The 20,058-nt window shown below is 45.6% G+C and overlaps 1 protein-coding gene across 1 annotated transcript in view; it reads right to left on the bottom strand.

Annotated features, from left to right (window-relative positions):
* Positions 1-20,058, bottom strand: part of MACROD1 (mono-ADP ribosylhydrolase 1) — a gene marked incomplete in the record, with an annotated part of 1,234,860 nt that overhangs the window by 744,113 nt on the left and 470,689 nt on the right.

The following is a 20,058-nucleotide window of genomic DNA, read 5'->3' as shown; positions in this document are numbered from 1 at the left end:
TCCTTTCCATTTATTTGTTTACTTTCCGCTTTTCTTCTTCATTTCTTGTCCTACATCCATAAGTAAAAGCTGGGTCCTCCGCAAACTTGACTGTCCAGTGGATCCAGCTTTTGCCTATTTTCTTCATCCATGTGCAGTTTTTCTACTCTCTTCCTTTTCTGTTATCTCAACTCCTTCCTCACTCCTCCCTCCCCCTCCCCCTCCATGTCCAGCAACCCTCCTCTCCCCCTACCCTCCCCTCCATCCACCCATGTCCAGCAACTCTCCTCTCCCCTGCCCTCTCCCCTTCTTCCACCATGTCCAGCAAACCTCCTCTCCCCTTCCCTCCATCCAGCAACCCTCCTCTCCCCTGCCCTCTCCTCTCCCCTTCTTCCACCATGTCCAGCAACCCTCCTCTCCCCTTCCCTCCATCCAGCAACCCTCCTCTCCCCTTCTTCCACCATATCCAGCAACCCTCCTCTCCCCTTCTTCCACCATGTCCAGCAACCGTCCTCTCCCCTTCCCTCCATCCAGCAACCGTCCTCTCCCCTTCTTCCACCATATCCAGCAATCCTCCTCTCCCCTTCTTCCACCATGTCCAGCAACTCTCCTCTCCCCTTCCCTCCATCCAGCAACCCTCCTCTCCCCTTCTTCCACCATATCCAGCAACCCTCCTCTCCCCTTCTTCCACCATGTCCAACAACCCTCCTCTCCCCTTCCCTCCATCCAGCAACCCTCCTCTCCCCTTCTTCCACCATATCCAGCAACCCTCCTCTCCCCTTCTTCCACCATGTCCAGCAACCCTCCTCTCCCCTTCCCTCCATCCAGCAACCCTCCTCTCCCCTTCTTCCACCATATCCAGCAACCCTCCTCTCCCCTTCTTCCACCATGTCCAGCAACCCTCCTCTCCCCTTCTTCCACCATGTCCAGCAACCCTCCTCTCCCCTTCCCTCCATCCAGCAACCCTCCTCTCCCCTTCTTCCACCATGTGCAGCAACCCTCCTCTCCCGTCTGCCCTGTTTCCTTCCTGCTCCCCCCGCCGTACCTTTAAATATTATAGTTTTGCTGGAGTCGCGGGCAGCCGGCATTGAAGACAACGGCAGGCTTACGCCGGTTCCAGCAGCCTTCCCTCTTCCCTCGTTGCAAGTCGGATGATGGCTCCGCCCTCGTAGATACAGGAAATACGTCAGAAGAGGGCGGAGCCATCATCCGACTTGCAACGAGGGAAGAGGGAAGGCTGCTGGAACCGGCGTAAGCCTGCCGATGTCTTCAATGCCGGCTGCCCGCGACTCCAGCAAAACTGTAATATTTAAAGGTATGGCGGGCGGGGGGCGGGGCAGTGGCGGGCTGGGGAGGCTTAGCCTCCCCAAGCCTCTTATACGGGGCGCCTATGCTGCCGTGAGAGGGAGGCAGATGCGGGATTGGAGCTCAGCCTGCTCCCTCCGCTCCACTGCCTCCACTGCTGGGTGGGCCTGAACCAAAACTGGGTGGGCCTGGGCCCACCCGTGGCTACGCCCCTGCTGCAGAGTCACATTACCAATGCATTGTGCTGGGTGTAGGGTACTGGGCTCTACTCCCATGGTGCTTTTCCCCCCTGCCAACCAGGTCAGAGTGTGTCCTGTTTTGTTTCCTGTTGTAGTCCATGCGATAGTGGCCATTTTTGTAAGCCAGTTTTAGTTCCCTTTCCTGTGTTACCCACATTAGAGAACGTAGTTCTTACCTTGCATGGTGCTGAAAGAGGGCATTGTACATCATTGTGCCAGCTCTGACCTATTGCTAATCTTAGTACCAGGGGACTCTTTGCCAGTGGGGCACAACCTCTGATCTACACTTAACTGTGAGTAAATGTGCTTATTTCAAGAAAGGACTTTTTCAGAGAGATTAGTCTTCAGGTGTGAACTGGTGTGCCAAAGTTAAACAGCAGCAATAAGTCCTAGAGGCTGTATGCAAGTCCCTGGAGCAATTTTAGTGGGTGCAGTACATTTGTGGGTAGTGGGTTTGGAGGGGTTTGGGGGGCTCAGCTCCCAAAGTAAGGGAGCTATGCACGAGGGAGCTTTTCTGAAGTCCACCACAGTGACCCCTAGGGTGGCTGGTTGGTATCCTGGCATGTCAGGGGGGCCAGTACACTAAAAATGCTGGCTCCTCCCACAGCCAAATGCCTTGAATTTGGCCGGAGTTTGAGATGGCCGACATAACTTTCCATTATCGCTAAAAAACGAAGCCGGCCATCTCAAACCCGGCCAACTCCAAGGCATTCGGCTGGAACCGTATTGCGAAACAAAAGATGGCCGGCCAACTTTTTTGAAAATACGGGTCTGGCCAGCTGTTTGCGGCGCCGCCAAAATACATCGCCGGCCATGTATTTCGCCGGCGCCGTTCGATTATGCCCCTCCATGTCTCTAGAGCCAGCATTTCTTTTGTGTGCCTGCCCATCCTCATTTCTGGTTTCTCTCCTCTCTCTTCTCTTCCTTCTGCACCCAACCTCCCACCCACCTACCTATCTTTCTTCTGTAGTCTGGCATCTCTCTCTCCCTCCCTCCCTTGAGCCAGCATCACTCCCCCAGTCCAGTTTCTCTCTCTCTTTTTTTTTTTTTTGTTACATTTGTACCCCGCGCTTTCCCACTCATGGCAGGCTCAATGTGGCTTACATATTGTATACAGGTACTTCTGCAAATCCCAGTCCAGCATCTGCCCCTTTTCTTCTCCCTCCTCTTATGCTCAGGTCTTTCTCTCCCCCTTACCGCAGCTCCCTCACCCCCAGGTCCAGCATTTCTCTCTCTCTTTTTCCCTTCTCCTTTACTCCAGTTCTCTCTTGCAATCTCTCTCTCTCTGCTCTTCCACCCCTGCACCCGGTGTACTTTATAAAATGTCCTTAGGTGAATTTCATTTCAGCGCCAAATTTTTAGGTGAGATGTATAGAATCTAGTCCATAAGGACTATACAGGCTGGGGATAGTATGGAAAGTTCTTCCTTGTTGGTGAAGTGTATAAGCTGAGGTCAGTATGTTGAATTTCATTCTGTTTATAAGCTGGCATTTTCATGATTTCATTTAGTATAAGCCAGGGGTTTATGATTTAAAGTTGATTAGATTTGAATGACTGCCTTTTATTAAAAAAAAAAACACAAACAAACAAACAAACAAAAAAAACAACAACAGCAAAGTGGTTCATAATACAATAATAAGGGGAAAGGGGCAGAATAAAAATCTAACACATGACACAAACAGAAGGCACATGTTGACAAAAACACCAGGAAGCTAGTACATTTTGGGCTAGATTCTATATATGACTCCGAAAAAATCGATGCCGAAAGAAGTGCTATTCTGTAAGCTGCACTTAGGCATGGTTTTTAGAATAGCGCTCAAGTCCTGCGGGTCGCACGTAAATTTAGGCATGTCCATTTGCAGCATCGAAAACGTGTACAAATGCTCCACCTAAATTTATGTGCAGAACCCTCACATTCTATAATTGCGTGCATAATAAAAACAAGTCCGTGAATCACCCCGAACCACCCATGACCCTCTTATTTTTGTGCCCCCTTTTAGGATATGCCTAAATTTACACAAGCACAACTTAATTCCAATTAGTGCCAACAATTGCTTGTTAAAAAAGCCAATTATTGGCACTAATTATCATTTATTAAATTTGCTATACTGCTTTCGTTGCAGGCAAGTTAAAGCAGTTTACAATAAAATCATTTAAAAACCCCAATAAAACAAAAAGGAATGCCAATTGTAGATAGGAAAAAAAACAGACTGACCTTATCAAATTAAACACTAACTCAATCATAGAGAGAACAGTACCACGCACATGCATACAAAGACAGACCACGAGAGAAAAAAAAAGGTGAGTAAACATACAAGCACAAACAAGACAACACAGGCATACTCAACATTCCACATAGTTAAACCCAACCCTGACCTCCCATTGCAGATTCAGCCCAGACCTAGGTGTGGAACGCTTGCTGGAATAAATGAGTCTGTAGTAGAGTGCAAAGGATGTTTCAAGTCGAAGGCACTGTGGCAACGAGTTCCACAGTGCTGGTGAAATAAAGTAGAACTTGCTGTGGATTCCCATCTGGCTTTAGAGGGGTGTGGGAGAACTAATCTGTTATCTTTTAGTGAGCATAGGGTAGGGTTCGAGAAGGTGTATACAGGATCAGGGGACCCACTGTGAAGAATCTTGTGAGTTAAAGTAAGGATTTTGAATTTTACCCTGAAATCGATAGATAACCAGTGGAGCTGCTGAAAGGGGGGTGACGTGTGATCAAAGCGGGATGCCCGACAAAGTATATAGGCTGCAGTATTTTTCAACAGCTGGAGTGTTTTACAATTATATTTAGCAATCCTTGCATAAACACCATTGCAATATTTATACCTAGAATGAAGAAAGGCATAGAACAGGGAACAAAGTGCATCGAAATCTACTTGCTCGTTATTCTATTAAATTGCATGCCCAAATGTGCACACGTAATTTTTGGCAACTTTTATAGAATTAGGGGATTTGTGCTTACTATAGAACTGAAATAGATTCTTATGTGTGGGAATCACTAAGGACTAAGGATGATGCAAACACTGATAGACATTGTACAGCCCCCAACCAGGCAAAAAAGCATGACACCAGCAAATGAGACAAGGAAGGGAGACTATAAGATAATTATAAAAAAAATCCAGAGAAAGTACTAGTGAGCAAGAAAACAGCTATTTTGAATTTAGCACAGTTATATTCACTTCTACCAGGAGTTTATTCCAGGGGGTGGGGGCGGGTAATCAAAAGAGGACTTTCCCAGGGAGAGGGCAGTTGCAAAATGACCCTTGTGTAGATAGTATTGAACTGTTTAAATCAGTAATCAGCGTGATACTATCAAAATATAAATGTGAGACAGATTAGGGGTAGGTAGAGGCAGCCCTAAAAATGATCTATTTAGCAGTGATATTCAGCCACTAAATGGATAATATATCCAATTAGTTAGCAGGCCTAAACTAAACAGATAATGCTGGTGCAATTACCCAATGTGTATATTCGCTTTGCTACCTATACAGATAGCAGTGCCGAATGTACAAAATAACTTAAGCTGGTGACCCCCTCAGCTACAAATTGACCCCATTGTGTTCAGGGTGTGATTTTTCACTCCCTGCTTCTCAAAGATGGGCCTTCAGTTCTCAAAGGAGTAGTAATCAGCACTGCTAGCATGGTGTCATCTCTCACCAGGACAGAGCTGCATCATTATTCCCTATTACCCTTTCACCAAAGGAGACAGAAATTTTTCATAAGAGGGCGCTTGTTGGGTACCATATGTGTCCTCTCCTGAATGACATTCTTCCAGAAATCAAACAGAGGAAACATATTCTGTATCAGTGTATTCTTTTAACAGCAGCCTGCTTGAGACAGATTAGCACTATCATACAATATAATCCACATCAAGTAGACCAAATATTTATACCACATGCAATGTATCTTGATTCATTTTACCTTAGAAAGAGGTCATATACTATTCTCAGACTTCTGAAGGCTAGCACAAGTATACTGAACACCCTAGATGAACCTCCCCGGCCCCTGCCGTTTAACAAGTTCTGGGCAGCTGGACAAAATTTTGAGGGTGGCAAAAAGGCAGCAGGCAGAAAATTCAAATTCCCTCACTTACCTGGAGGCCTTAACTGAGTGCTTCTCCAGGCTCAAAGCAGCTTGGCCCCTTGCCTGACAAGAGGAAGGTCACAACGGCTCAGCATTTGCTGTGCAGGGTCAGTCTTGCAATACGTGCTGCAAGGCTATAAGATTTTGCAAGATTGACCCCAGGATATAGAGGAAACTGAGCTAGGAAGTATATTCCTTCCTGCTGGCCATGGGCACCAAGTCTTCGGGGGAGGAAGGAAATTTTTAAAATACCAGTTGTCTTTCTGCCACCCCAAAATCTTGGCACTCTAGGTAACTATGGAAGTGCCAGTCCTGAGGCTTCTATGGGAATAGAACTGTTAAATGCAGAGCTGTGCTATAGCTGAGTCAGTGATTATGAGTGGGGAGGTGGAAGTACAGGGAAATAAGTCACTTATAGGAATAAGAAAAGTATCTTTCACTTATAAAATAAACCAAAAAATACTTGATAGCATAAAGTTTAAGATACAACTGCAGCTAGAACTAAGCAGGATAATCTGGGAGCACATCCCTGAGTCTTGTGAAATTTTTCAAAAGAGAAAATTGTGGCTCAGTGCTGAAATCAATCAGGCACCATCTCCTTTATCACTGTTGTACATGAAATTCAGTGGCAGCTGTCCAGTATCATCAGATTCTGCTTAGTCTTCTTTTTCTCCTCCTTCAGCCAGTGTACAAATAAGGTAGCATTTTACAACTACTACAATACTTATTTCTATAGCACTACTAGACGTACGCTGCACTGTACACTAAACACATATGAGAAAGTTCCTGCTCAACAGGGCTTACAATCTATTTGCGACAAACAACTTTTCCCGACTCTCAAGTACCCTGATGTGGTTCTTGACTCTCAGCTATCCTTTGGTCCTCACATTTCCTCCATTGTTAAAGCTTGTTTCTGCTTGCTTCAGTTTATTCATTCTCTTCGCCTATACCTAGATGATGCCTCCTGTACTACTTTGCTGTGTTCTCTAGTCCTCTCACATCTCGACTACTGCATGTCATTTATTCCGGTCTTCCTAAATTTGCCCATAAGCACCTTCAAACTGTTCAAAATACTGTGGTCTGTCTTCTCTCTCATACACATAAGTTTGACCATGTTTCACCTACCTCTTCTTGCTCGTCACCACTGGTTACCAGTTTTGTCTCGTATACAGTTCAAATTTCTGACTCTGGTTCACAAGGTGCTATACACACAGGGCCCGGTTTATCTATCCACCCTTGTTTCTCTATGTACCCCACCCAGGTCCTTGCGTTTGGCCCTTTCCTACCACCTTTCCGTCCCTCCTACCCGCTGTTCTTGCCTCAAATCTACCCTCTGATCAGCTTTTTTTTGTGTGGACCCTTCCCTTTGGAACGCTGTTCTGCCAGACCTTTGTGCAGAACGATCCAACTCCAATTTACTTTCAGTGGTTTTTCCCTCTTTAGCAACTGTTCGGTATTGCCCAGCCCTAGGTCTTGGACTGCTTAAGCTCTTCTCTTTTCTTGGTTTTAATGGAGTTCCTTTCCAAATTGATTATTAGTTGTACATCGCTCTGATATGTTTTGAAGGTGGGCTTTTAGCCCAGATTTGAATACAGGCAGAGACAGAGCATGAGTTAAATGTCCTCACCTGCCAGGGAAAGGAACCTGAAATAATATGCTTGCTGATTAGGTAGCATCACCACAGACTAGGCACAGTGCCCAGATGAAGCCTCGGAGACTAGTGTGTTGATAAACCTCCATGCACTGAAAGATGTGCTGAGCATGTCTGATTTCTTCCCATCCTCCCTGATCATCCACCACTGACCTACCTTAGGCAAAGCCAGTTCCCCTAATATAAATCTGTCCCTTCATGCCCCTTTGCAGGGCAAAAAAATTGGGTGATGACCTTAAGGTGGCCAAACAGGCAAAAGCCTGAAGGATGTATGGGTACACAGGGTGTGGAATGGCCAGCAGGAAAAAGAAATGATAGCATCTCTGTCCAAGCCTCTGGTCAGACCTAATTTTGAGTACTATCTAACAATTCTGGAGACTACATCCTCAAAAAGATGTAAACTGGATGGAGTGCCTCTGGAGGGTGGCTATTAAAATTGTTAGTGGTCTTTGTCATAAAGTATATGGGGGATAGTGGTCTTTGTCAAAAGCATATGTATAATTTTAGAGAGAGGCAGGAGAGGGGAGATCTGATAGACATTTAATACCTCTGTGGTAGGACTCTTTTAATTGAAAGGAAGCTCTGGAATGAGGGGAAATAGGATGAAGGTGAAAGGGTACAGACTCAGAAGTAATCTAAGGAAATGTTTCCTTAAGAATAGGGTGGTGGATGCTTGCAACTCTATCTGAATTCAAGAAAGTATGAGACAATCATAGAGGTGTATATGGGCTTTCTTCACAGGCCATATAGGGGGCAATTCTCAATAAATCACCTAAAGATAGGCAGCAGGATGATACATGCTAAGTGCAGATTCTATAACAACAGTTGCATACCCAACTGCTATTATAGAATAGTAGCCTGTCTGCAGTTACGTGCTTAACGTTAGGTGCAAGAACTTTCACCACCCAAATGGTTAGTGTAAATGTTCACGTCTAAATGCAGGCATTTAGGCACTTAATGCTAATATGCTATAGTCCGAGCTCATAACTGTCTGACATGCCCCTGACCTGCCCATATCCCTCTTGGGCTGTCATGCTCTGGAATTTGATCATGCAATGCATAGAATACTGACTAAGGGCAGTTATGCATGTAACTGTCAATTTATTTTCTCAGCTCTAGTAAATTTTCAAAGAGGCCAATTTATGAGCATACCTCTCAAAGTTAGGAGTATAAATCCTTTGAATATTGGGCTCAGAAATACACACACATACACACCCATTCCTGCAGGGATTAAAAGAATTTCATGTGTCATGCTTTATAAACTTTCATTACTTGTTTCTGCTCCATTTGGAGTGTCCAATCTGTTGTAGATCTTAAGGTGATCTGCAAAAAACACAAGCCCTTCCTTCTAACTCCTCTCCAGTATTACTTAACAAAATATTGAACAGAATCAGGACACATCACTGAGGCCTTCTTCAGATCACCCATCTTTCCTCACAGTAAACATCATGTACTTAGCACTCACTAGATTTTAACCTAGTCAGTTTATCTTATGATGAGAGGAACTATTGCTAGCCCTGCCCTCTGAGTGACATCATTTTGAGGTGCAGGGTGAAAAAGGCCAGGCCGGTGTTGGAGGCATGGCGCGCCAGAGAAGTGAGTGCCTTCTCTGTCATGCCAACAAAGGAGTGTGACTAAGGAGCTCCTTAGGGTGCCCCTTTGGGCAGACTGGGGGTGTGTGCTTTGTATGTTTTTCTTTTTTGGAAGAATGTTGTCTATTTTTGGGAAGGATTTAGGTGGTGATGGGTAGGGGGTGGTATGGGTGTTGGAGGTCGGTTGTGGGATGTAGACGTGGGAGACCAGGAAGGACTTCAGCTTTAAGGCGTGTTGAGGTTTCTAAGAATGGCGTGCTGAGGAATGAGATTTTGCAAGTAGGATTGGTGAATGCTAGGTCAGTGCATAACTAGACAGCTGTGATTTGTTGAATCAGGATGGTTATGATATTTTATGTGTGACTGAGTCTTGGCTGTTGATGTCGGGTCTAGTGGTTGTGCAACAATGTTGTTCACCGGATTACAAGTGGAAGTGGGTTTGTAGTAGTTACAAGAAGGGTAGACTGGTAATGGTGTTTTTTTAGGAAATGCCTGAGTTTTAAGGTTGTGTGTGCTAAATCTGCTGGTTTTGGTGAAATTTTAATACTTGCTTGGAGGAGTCTGGTTGTGTGTGTGGTGTATTGCCCGCCAGGAGTGATGCAGTCTTATTGTTCTCTACTGTTTGAGTTATTGCTGAGTTGGGTAAATGATGTGTGTTGGGGGATTTTAATATTCCATTTCATCCTGCATCTGTTGAGTTTACTGAACAAGATCATGTTCTGTTTGATGGTTTGTCGGCTTCCTCGTTGTTGCAACTAGTACAGACCTTGACCCATAGGGATGGGCATGTGTTGGATTTGGTCTTTTGTCTCGAGAATTAGGTGTGGCATTATGCCAATCACTGGTTGTATCCCCAGTAGGGTGGCCGGTTGTGGCATGAAGACTGTAACAGTGCAGTCAAAGGTTACGCGTCCCTTCTATGGCGGTAGGTGAAGAATGTTTGGTGGTAGAAGTGGTTAGTGTGTGGAACACCTCTTTAAAGAAGGTGTTGGATGTGGTGTTCCTGATACATGATGTAATGATTCTTGAGCATTATAAGTCATGCTTGTGGCAAACACCACTTTTGTTGCAGCTATGGCGAGAGTTGAGACAGAGTGAGAGGGTTTGGAGGAAGACATGTGATATTGATGATTTTGATAGTTATAAAATATGTCTGCAGGAATATGTTTTGGTGTGTGAAGAAGAAAGAAATAAATTTTATAGGAGATGAGTGAAGTATGCTTTGAATTGTTATAGGAGATGAGTGAAGTATGCTTTGAATTGTTTATTCTGTCAAGTTTTTTGCAAATGGCTATGAAGGTCCGGATGTGCTCTTAGGGCTGAATGCAGAGGAGTATGTGGCATTTTTAGTAAATAAAATGGAAGGTTTGGAGCACATTATGGGTCAGAAGGAGGTGGTAGATGAGAACTGCGTGAGTGTAGAAGTGGTAGAAGAGTGGACAATGTTCTGATCGGTAAATGAGGAAGGGGTGAATGTAATCTTGCATATGATTACCCCAACTAGGGCCTTGTTGGATCCTTGTTCCTCAGTGGTGGTGCGTCGGTTGGCTGATAAGGTATAGCCGGTGTTGATGGATATTGTGAATAAATTTCTGGTATCTAAGTGTGTGCCAGAGTTGTGTGAACAGGCTACAATGAAGCCTTCATTGAAGTATGATTCCTTGGATCCTACATGTTGTACTATTACAGGCCTATTTCGGTGTTACCTGTGACAGCAAAGATAATTGAAAAAGTCATGCTGTCTCACTTGGTGGAGTATATAGATCAATCTCGGTGTTTGGATAATCATCAATATGGGAATAGGAATGGGATTTGAAATACCGCCTTTCTGTGGTTTCTACAACTACTTTCAAAGTAGTTTACATAGTATATACACGTACACCTGAGGCAATGAAGGGTTAAGTGACACCCAAAGTCACAAGGAGCTGCAGTGGGACTCAAACCCAGTTCCCCACTAGGCTAATCCTCCACTCCAAGCAGCCCATGGAGTGGAAACTTTGTTGTTGTCCACAGCTGACACTTTGCGACGGGGTATGGATGAAAACAGGATTTTTTGTTTGGTGACTCTGGATGTATCATCTGCCTTTGATACTGTAGATGTTGTTTTGTTGCTGTCTAAATTACACTTGTGTCGGCTGAGGGAGAAAGTGTATTGTTGGTTTTCATCATATGTCTCTGAGCATTTGATGCAAATTAAGAATGATGGAGCTGTGTCTCAAGTAATTGTGGTATGGAAAAGAGTACCACAAAGGTCTGCATTGTTGACACTTCTCTTTAATATCTATATGGCATCACTGGGACAGGTTTTTACACATTCAGCTGTCCATTCTCATTTATGTGTGGATGACGTTCAGTTTTTCTTTCCTGTGGAGGATCGAATAGAGGGATTGACTGAACATTTGAATGTGTGTATGAGTGAAGTGAGCATCTGGATGAGTGTTAATAAACTTGCTTTGAACTTAAAGAAGACCAAGATTATGATGGTGGGGAAGAGACTGTGAAGATTAGTGAGGTAGTATTGTTGGTGAAATGTTAATTAAAACTATTGGGGGGTGATGATTCTCATCTCACCATGCAGGATCATGTTGCTTAAGTAGTAAAATCTTTGTTTTTTCAACTGCGCTTGTTGAGTAAATTGAAGCCAAAGTTATCAAGCAGTGATTTTAGGAGTGTGACTCAGAGTCTGGTCCTATCAAAAGCAGACTACTGCAATGCCCTATATCTGGGCTTTTTGGCCTCGAGGTTTAGGGCGCTGCAGGTTATCCAAAATGCAGTTGCCAGGATGGTAATGGGAGTATCAAAGTTTTTCACACATTACAACTGCGCTGGTTACCTGCTCATTTTAGGATGTAGTATAAGGTATTGTCATTGATTCATCAGACTTTGCATTTGATTGTCCCTTGTCTCAGTTTATAGTCTAGGAAGACAGCTGAGATCAGAAACAGCTATGTGACTGTTTTTCAGGGGTTAGTTGAAGCTCAGTATGCTGAAACAAGGGCAGCTACTTTTTAAGTAGCTGGGCCACTTCTCAGGAATGCATTACCAGGGGTTTTACGCTTTTGCCAGGGAACAGCACACTTTAAGAAGCTTTTCAAAATGCATGTGTTTGTGTAGGCATTTTAAAATGTTTAGATGACTTAGGAAATGCAGCGTGACAATAGAAAAAGGGATGTAGGGATATGGTTTTTGTTTTATATATTTGAATGTTTTTATTGTGTATGTCTTTTGTAATCCACCTAGGTTGTAGGTGTACTATAAGTATTGAAAGTAAATAAAATAAATAAGATTAGTGTCCTTTCTGTCCAGGAGAAAAAGAGGGAGCTGAGGGAAAAACCCCGGCAGAATGAGTGAAGGATAGAGAGAAAAAGGAAAGAACAAAAACAGAGTAAGGAAGGAAAACACAATTACTTGCCTGTAGCAGGATACAATTCTTACAACATGATGATGTCATCTGATGGAGCTCTTCCAGCACTGAGCTACAGAACTTCGGAGTCAGCTCAACTGAGACCACACTAGTCTATTAGGTGCTTAAGAATACAACTCCTTGGGGAAGTGGGAGGGTTTGTGAGGATTTGTATCCTGGTACCCTCTGAGATCACGTGCTACAAGTAAGTGTGGTTTTCATTTTAGTCCATTTTAAAGATATTAAAAATGAATTAAACAAAACAAAAAAAAAGTAGTAACTGTTTTCCCTGAGGATAAGCAGGATACAATAATCCTCACAACATGGGACTCTTTAGCTACAGGCTGCTTTTAACAGAAAAAGAAAATACAGCCATGGGTAGGCCCACCTTCTTTGGGCTCAGGCCCACCCAGAGCTGTACACCATTGACAGCACCAGCATGGCAGAGCAAGCTGGGCTCCATGGTCCTGTATCTCCCTCTACTCCTTCCATTAACATGCCTCTCTTTCAAAGGGTTTCCTGCAGCGGCAGCAATGACTCTCGCACAGTGCCTGCAGCTGATCCAGAAACCTCCCCTCTGCTGCATCCTGCCCCCTCTGTTGCAACTTCCTGTTTTTTTCCTGATCAGAATGTGGCAGAGGGGATGTTTCTGGAGAAAGGGGAGGGAAGAGAAGAGATGCACATGGGGGGGGGGGGGGATAGGGAGATGCTAGACATTGGGGTGGAGGGGTGGGAGGGAGAGATGCCACATGGGGGGGGGGGGGGGAAGAGAGATGTTAGTCCCGGGATTCAAAGAAAAGAGAGAGAGATGGTGGATATTGGGAGAGAGAGAGGGAGGAGGGAAGATATGATTAGGAGGGAGAAAGAGGGAGATGTTGGTTCCAGGAGCAGAAGGGAGTGAAGGAAAGATGCTGGACAATGGGAAGGAGGGAAGAGAGAGTGGGAGAAATGCTGGACCACGGGAGTGGGGGGCAGGAAGGAAGAGAGAAGGGATGGGAAAATGCTAGGGAGGGAGGAGTGGAAGGGACAGGAAGATGTCAGCTTATGAGGGTGGGGAGGGGAGAAAGAGGGAGCAGGTGCTGGGCTAGAAAGGTAGCAGGAAGAAGACACTGAGAATGGTGGAACCATGTGGGGGAGGTGGTGAAGGTAGCAAGGAAATGAATGAGAAGAAGATAGTGAGCACAGGGGGTAAACATATGATAATGGGGTGTAGATTAAAGATGAAAGGAAATGGAAGGTTGAGGAAGGAGCGAGATGGAGAATGGGAGAGGTAGTGGGTAAGAGAAGGAGATGGAATTGGTCGCTGAAAAGTAAAAAGGATGAGATAGAAGGTGAAACTTGAGTGAACGGAGAGACAGTAAAGAAAAAAAAAGAAATAGCTGAAAAGGAAAGATCGATAGAGGCAAGTGTAGTAAGAGCAGGTGAGAATTCTATGAGCTTTTACACAGATGACAATTTGAAACTAAATGTATTGATAGTACTGGAAGAAGATCTTTACTCTAAGACTGGAGACAAAACCCCACCTTCAGGTTTGAGGGACGGGCCTGAAAGGACCTGCTTACCACCACTCTGCTGGTCTGGCTTCTTCGAGCCGTTGATCTTTCCTCAAGCATGCTCTTTGGAAGCAGCGTATCACCCTGTGCTGCCAGAATATTTGCCTCAGTGTTGTAACACAGCAAATACCTCTCCTCCAAAAGCACCAAAAAAGAACGGTGGGAGGGGGAAATTTGCTCATCTGGAGATAATGATGGCTCAGAATCCAAGGTGGTCATTGCTTCACTCAACCCCTCAGTGGCTATGAGTAAGCTACATATAGCTGGTTGGGACTCAAGTCTGAGATGGTAGTCTGACAATAAGGAAAAGTAGTTTTTGGGAGTGGGGGAAGAGGGAATTCAAAGCTTCCCTTTTCCATCTTTGAGGCCCATCTCACTGAGGAGATTATTGGGTATTTTTGTTTCAACTGCTCAGGCAGTTCTTTGCCCTTTACGTGGAGGAGATAAGTGAAATAAGTACTTGCATATAATATGTAACCCGCTTTTCCTACTAGAATGCCATCTTGGTTCTCCCATTTCTACCTTAAATGAGCCAGCTCCCTGAAAAACTCGACAAATGAGAGTTCCTTTGGTGGAAATTTACATGTCTTGTAAGATGGGGAAGGATCTGACGTGGGGGCCCCTCTTCAGAGAAAACCTTTAGTTCTTCCAGAGACTCCCAGTATTGCTTTGAATCAGACTTATAAAAAATAGTCCAGTGGAGAAGTTTGAATCTCTGTCTATCTCTATAGGCTGTGACTGAGGATGTCAAAACCTCAAGGATCCTGGACATGCCAATGAATGACGCACTGAAGATCAACACTGATGCAGCCAACAATGACTTAGTCCCTTTCAGGCCTCAAAGTATCTCCTGCAGGCAAAACATGGGTTTTGAGGATCGGTTGGATAATCGCTGGTCTCAGCATTAACAGTGTCAAAGCAACAGCATCATGTTGAGTAAAGAAGTTCTCCATCCTTTCCTCCAACTTCTAAATGAGCTGCTTCTTGAAGGCTGCGGTTTACAAAGGCATGGCCATGTCCTCCTGAGTTACTTTGGGTGCATCAGAAGTGGGGTCTTGGCTCCATGGAGGCTAGCGCACCCTCTCCAATGCGACAGAGGATGAGTGTTTCTCATATCAAGGTAATTCAGAGGATAACAGCAACCTTAGTGACTTGGAGTTCTCGGCACTGTTCATTGAAAGCATGCAATGTTGAGGCATCTCTGCTTCTGCTTGATAGCCAGCAGTGTGAACTCTTGACATCAATGAAGATGAGGACAAATCCTTTCTCTTGTTCAGGCAGGGGTAGCCTAATGGGTAGTGCAGTGGCCTAAGATCCTAGGGAACTGGGTTCAATTCACACCGCAACTCCCTGGGCAAGTCATTTAACCCTCCACTATCACAGATACAAAAACTTGAGTTCATTTGATTTTTGGATTGTCCAAATTTGATAGAATTATTTCCAGCTATTTAACATTAAACTGGCTGCCACCACGCTGGCTCTATGTCTTCCAAGTACTACCTCTATATCTAAAAAACAAAGATGAAAAACAGCTTAATAGACAACTCCAAAAATTTCTATGGAGGGGGAAAAAACCAAGATGTCCCCTAACTACTCTACAAATACCAGTGGAATATGGGGGCCTAGGTCTCCTTAGCATACGACAAATGACAATCGCAAGTGGCATGCGTCACATAGCGGACTGGTTTAGAACATCACAAGATTTTTCTGCAACAGCATTGGAAATAGAACTCACTGGAACAGTCCATTTCAGTTGCTGGCTACATGGGGTAAAGAGATCTACTACTACTACTACTACTATTTAGCATTTCTATAGCGCTACAAGGCATACGCAGCGCTGTACAAACATAGAAGAAAGACAGTCCCTGCTCAAAGAGCTTACAATCTAATAGACAAAAAATAAATAAAGTAAGCAAATCAAATCAATTAATGTGAACGGGAAGGAAGAGAGGAGGGTAGGTGGAGGCGAGTGGTTACAAGTGGTTACGAGTCAAAAGCAATGTTAAAGAGGTGGGTTTTCAGTCTAGATTTAAAGGTGGCCAAGGATGGGGCAAGACGTAGGGGCTCAGGAAGTTTATTCCAGGCGTAGGGTGCAGCGAGACAGAAGGCGCGAAGTCTGGAGTTGGCAGTAGTGGAGAAGGGAACAGATAAGAAGGATTTATCCATGGAGCGGAGTGCACGGGAAGGGGTGTAGGGAAGGACGAGTGTGGAGAGATACTGGGGAGCAGCAGAGTGAGTACATTTATAGGTTAGTAGAAGAAGTTTGAACAGGATGCGAAAACGGATAGGGAGCCAGTGAAGGGTCTTGAGGAGAGGGGTAGTATGAGTAAAGCGACCCTGGCGGAAGATGAGACGGGCAGCAGAGTTTTGAACTGACTGGAGAGGGGAGAGGTGACTAAGTGGGAGGCCAGCAAGAAGCAGATTGCAGTAGTCTAAACGAGAGGTGACAAGGGTGTGGATGAGGGTTTTGGTAGAGTGCTCGGAAAGAAAGGGGCGGATTTTACGGATGTTGTAAAGAAAGAAACGACAGGTCTTGGCGGTCTGCTGGATATGAGCAGAGAAGGAGAGAGAAGAGTCAAAGATGACCCCAAGGTTTCGAGCTGAGGAGACAGGGAGAATGAGAGAGCCATCAACAGAAATAGAAAACGGGGGGAGCGGGGAGGTGGGTTTGGGGGGGAAAATGAGAAGCTCGGTTTTGGTCATATTTAATTTCAGGTGGCGTTGAGACATCCAGGCAGCAATGTCAGACAAGCACGCTGAAACTTTGGTTTGGATGCAAGGTGAGATATCAGGGGTAGAAAGGTAGATTTGGGAGTCATCAGCATAGAGGTGGTAGGAAAAGCCATGGGATGAGATTAATGAACCAAGGGAAGAAGTGTAGATAGAAAAGAGGAGGGGACCAAGAACAGAACCCTGGGGTACGCCGACAGGCAGAGGGATAGAAGTAGAAGAGGATCCACCAGAGTGAACACTAAAGGTGCGGAGGGAGAGGTAGGAGGAGAACCAGGAAAGGACAGAGCCCTGGAATCCAAGTGAGGACAGGGTATCGAGAAGTATGCTGTGATCGACAGTGTCAAAAGCAGCGGAAAGATCAAGAAGAATGAGGATGGAATATTGACCTCTGGATTTAGCCAGTAATAGGTCATTGGAGACTTTAGTAAGCGCAGTTTCGGTTGAGTGGAGAGGGCGAAAACCAGATTGTAATGGGTCAAGAATAGCATGTGAGGAGAGAAAATCAAGGCAGCGGCGGTGAACAGCACGCTCAAGTAATTTGGAGAGAAAAGGAAGGAGGGAGATGGGTCGGTAATTAGAGGGACAAGTAGGGTCAAGTGAAGGCTTCTTAAGGAGAGGTGTGACCACAGCATGTTTAAAGGCAGCAGGGACAGTCGCAGTGGAAAGTGAGAGGTTGAGAATGTGACAGATAAAAGGAATAAGAGTAGGAGAGATGGCATTAAGAAGGTGGGTGGGAATGGGATCAGAGGAACAGGTGGTACATTTTGAGGAAGAAAGGAGAAGTGTAGTTTCCTCAATAGTAACTTCAGGAAAGGAGGAAAGGGAATGAGGGGAAGGAGAGAGAGGGGAACGGACTAGTGGAGGGAGAGCTGGTGAGGTAGAGAAAGCAAGGTTTATCTTTTGAACCTTGTTGTGAAAGAATTCAGCAAGGGTCTGAGGAGATAGTGAAGGGGGAGTTGGGGGAGGGGGCACCTTGAGGAGAGAGTTCAATGTGGTGAAGAGAAGTCGAGGATTAGAGCCAAGAGAGTTGGTCAGTTGGATATAATAATCCTGTTTGGCACGTAAAAGAGCAGATTGGAAGGAGGTCAGCATGAACTTAAAGTGTAAGAAATCAGCAAGGGCCCGAGATTTCCGCCAGAGGCGTTCGGCGGAGCGGGTACAGGAACGTAGGTAGCGGATATTAGAAGTCAGCCAAGGTTGGGGTTTTGTACGCCTTACAGGGCGGGTCATCAAAGGTGCAAGAGTGTCTAAGGCAGAGGATAGAGTATTGTTGTAAGAAGAAACAGCCTCGTTGACAGACGTGGATGGTGCCACAGTAGAGAGGAGGTTTGAAACATGGGAGGATAGAGATGAAGGGTCAATGTCGTGAAGATTCCTAGATAAATTAGATAGGATAGGACGGGACTGGGAGGGAGGAGATTTAAGTGTGAAAGTTATAAGATGGTGATCAGAGAGGGGAAGATCGGAGGCAAGGAAACTAGAGGGTGAACAGTTGGAGGAGAAGATGAGATCTAGACAGTGACCATTTTGATGAGTGGGGGAGGTGGAGCATAGTTGGAGATTAAAGGACGACGTTAAAGCGAGTAACTTGGAAATATAAGAGTTGGAAGGATCATTAGCAGGAATATTAAAGTCACCAAGGATGAGAGAGGGGGAGGAAGGATCATGGAAGAAGGCAAGCCAGGCATCAAAGTCACTGAGAAAGGATGAAAGGGACTTATCAGGGGGACGATAAATGACCGCTATTCGAAGAGGCAGAGGAGAGAAAAGGCGGATAGAGTGGACTTCAAAGGAGGAAAAACAGTGAGATTGAGGTGGAAGAAGGGGTTGAAACCTGGAGGAGGGAGAGAGAAGTAGTCCAACACCGCCCCCACGGCCAGCAGGGCGAGGAGTATGTGAAAATAGATAACCGCCATGGCACAGGGCTGCGACTGAAGCAGAGTCATCAGGGCAGAGCCAGGTTTCTGTTATGGCGAGCAGATGGAGGTGACGCGAGATAAAGAGGTCCTGGATATAGGGGAGTTTGTTACAGATAGAGCGGGCATTCCATAGGGCGCAAGAGAAGGGCAGAGAAGAGGAGGGGAGTAGAGGAATAGAGATGAGGTTAGAGAGGTCACGGTGAGATCTGTAGAGTTTGGATAATAGTTGGTGAGGAGGGCCAGGATTGGGATTGATGTCACCAGCTGAGAGTAAGAGAAGGAGTAAAAGAGAGCGGAGGAGAGTAGGAGAGGTGTGGCCACGAAGGCGTCGAAGGCGAGAGGTATTTAGGTGGAATGGGGAAGGCAAAATGGAGGGAAGAAAGAGACGGAGATTAAAAGCCAAAAAGGAGGAAGAGGGTAGGAGAGAAGGTGAGGTGATGAAGTCAATGGATGGGAAGTGAGTTCCTGTAGCGGAGAGAGGTAGGGGGTGAGGGAAAAGATTAGGAAGGGACAGAGCTAGGAAGAGAATGTGAATAGGGGCCATAAACGATTAAGGTACTTTAGCAACTGGAAAAAGATTAGATACAAAGAGAAAAATGCCCCGCGCGCCGTTAGGCGCGTGGCACCTAGAGCGGAGGCCCTGAGTGGATCGGGGTGGACCTGGGTGTCACCCCGGAGAAGGCTGTAAGGATATGCAGATGAGCTGCAAGTCCTCCACAGCACCTGAAAGGCAGCCGGTGGTAGAGGTGGGTACCTCTCAGCTGAGGAAAGGCTTACCAGGGGTTAGGCCGAAGCCAGCATTCCTCCCCCTGAGGGTCGCCTGATCCTAGCCAAAAAGCACCTGGGAACTCTGGGCACTTGGAGAGAAGGCCCTGGGAAGGTCGGGGTGGAACTGGAGTCACCCCGGATACAGCTGTGAGGAAATGCAGAAGGGCTGCAAGTCCTCCACAGCACCTGGTGGGAGCGCTGGGCACCTAGAGCGGAGGCCCTGAGTGGATCGGGGTGGACCTGGGTGTCACCCCGGAGAAGGCTGTAAGGATATGCAGATGAGCTGCAAGTCCTCCACAGCACCTGAAAGGCAGCCGGTGGTAGAGGTGGGTACCTCTCAGCTGAGGAAAGGCTTACCAGGGGTTAGGCCGAAGCCAGCATTCCTCCCCCTGAGGGTCGCCTGATCCATGCCATATGAGTTGAAACAAACGTCAATCCTACCCACGGCACAGAAAGTTTGGAGATGGGTGTGTAAGCTACACAACCTCTCGGCAAAAGCCACTCCATTCATATCTATCTGTGGTAATCCAGCCTTTCCCCCAGGAGAGATATATCCAACTTTCAAACGATGGAAAAAGATAGGAATCAAATACATCTATCAGATCCTGACGGAGGAAGGCAGGTTACAACCGTTCTCAGATTTGCAAAATATGCATTCTTTGCCGGACTCAGACCTTTTCCATTATAGACAGTTGAAACATTACATAGACAGTTTACTATGGCGAAATATCACAGCTAGACGACAAGAAGTACAAAGCATTTGAGAAGAGGTGGTCAATATTTTGGCAAACCCTAACACCATCAGCAAGGAGTTATCTGTTAAACTT

Source organism: Microcaecilia unicolor, chromosome 11, assembly GCF_901765095.1.
Source record: "Microcaecilia unicolor chromosome 11, aMicUni1.1, whole genome shotgun sequence".
Lineage (NCBI taxonomy): Eukaryota > Metazoa > Chordata > Amphibia > Gymnophiona > Siphonopidae > Microcaecilia > Microcaecilia unicolor.
Note: the sequence above shows the minus strand (reverse complement) of the source record. Positions and strands in the feature narration are given on the sequence as shown.